Source organism: Sinocyclocheilus rhinocerous, unplaced genomic scaffold (assembly GCF_001515625.1).
Source record: "Sinocyclocheilus rhinocerous isolate Xijiao unplaced genomic scaffold, SAMN03320098_v1.1 scaffold468, whole genome shotgun sequence".
Taxonomy (NCBI): Eukaryota; Metazoa; Chordata; class Actinopteri; order Cypriniformes; family Cyprinidae; genus Sinocyclocheilus; species Sinocyclocheilus rhinocerous.
The window spans coordinates 2,116,300-2,118,120 of record NW_015635305.1 but is presented as its reverse complement, the minus strand read 5'-3'; positions in this window follow the sequence as shown (position 1 = coordinate 2,118,120).

Genomic DNA, 1,821 nt, shown 5'->3' with positions numbered 1-1,821 from the left:
ACACACTTGCCCGAAAAAGTGCGGGGGACGAATTTACATGATATTAAAAGTGGGGGGGACACGTGCCCCGCGTCCCCCGCGTAATCTACGCCCCTGTGAAAATGCGTATAAATAGTACGCCAAATAAAAACAGAAAATCGTAGTATTGATAAGCAAAAATTGACCTTGGCGTGCATATGATACTCACGTGTTTGGCGTGCATATTACCGCGTGCATACGATACGAAATTTGTTGGAGTGCAAATGATATGCAGTTTTCGCATACATATGATACGCATCTACCCCGCAACCCTAATCCTACCCATTGCGTATAAACAGTAGGCTACGCCAAATCGAAACATAAACTCGTGCTATTGATACGCACTTGAGATCGGGTAGTGCAAGTAACTTAGTGTGTAGTTTAGGTGATTCTATAATCTAACTACTACCAGAAAACAAATAGATCTACCTTCTGCCCTTTTGAAGTCTGTTCTGACCGTCTAGGTCGACTCCAATGGCCTCTCAATACCTGGCAACGCTACCATTTCACTATAACTTGCGGGTTTATTTAACAGTAGGCTATAACACTGGATGTTTCTTGAGCCAGCCAATTAATATTAGCAACAGTGGAAAGAGGGGACTGGTGAGGTGTGGAAATGTAGAATATTCTCATGAATAGTCTCTCACTATGTCTATTTAATTATAATGAAAGGCAAAATGAAGTTTTTTTTTTATTATTATTGGTCAATTTTCTATATTTGTCTTTCCAGTGATCTCCACTGAGCTTGTAACCCTCCTCTTAAGTCAGTGGTGACTTAAAAAATTACTAAATAGCAAATGTAACTTGGTCTGATATTATGTATGTAATTGAATTAAATTCTTTTTTTTTTTTAAAGTGTGACTTAAATGCCCAAATAGTGTTCAAATACTTTTTGGGGACACAATATATGACTGGATGGCTCATTTTAGAGCAAGAAAAATTCATCATCACAGTTACCACACTTTCAGAAAAAAAGGTACAAAGGTACAAAACCCTAAGGTATAACTTTGTACCTTATTTACCCCTAAATGGTATATTAGTATCTTAAAGGTGCATATAGGCTACCCCACTGACAGAGAGAGAGAGAGAGAGAGAGAGAGAGAGAGAGTTAATGACAAATTCATGAGACTATAGTGAATCTGACTTGCTAGTTCATGTCCACAACATTAGTTATCTTTTTCAGATTTTCAATTATTTCTTGCTACATGTCTTGTTTGTAACAACATTACAGAACAAATGCAGAGAAAAATGTAAAGGCTTGAGAAATGAAATAATTGATAAAGTCAGGGGCGTAATTTCCACTGGGGACAGGGGAGACATGTCCCCCCCACTTTTCAAAATCACGTTTGTGTCCCCCCCACTTTCAACTTCGTTTGTTATGATTTTTTTAACCGCACGCCGTCATCGCCACGGAGGAGCAGGACCGAGCAGGGCACAGACTCGCGCGTCCGAGTCCAGGAATGTCGAGTGCGCACTCTAAAATTAGCTCACTGAAAGTTCTAATGAGCAGGTATCGCGGTTGCGGCACAGTCAGCGATGAAACGCCAGAAGCAGCAACAGGATGAAAAGAAAGAAAGAAAGAAAGAAAGAAAGGAGACGTGAGTTGGTTGATTCAGTATATTAGCTCAGGTCAGGATAATCATATTTTCTGTCTACACCTGTTAACGTTAGCCTACGTTGACTGAGCTAACGTTAACATACACGGTTGCTAGGTAACAGACTGTTGTTAGCTAAATATTTAATGTAGAACAGTGGTTCCCAAACTGGGGTACGTGAGGCGACAGAGGGGGTACGCGAACAAAA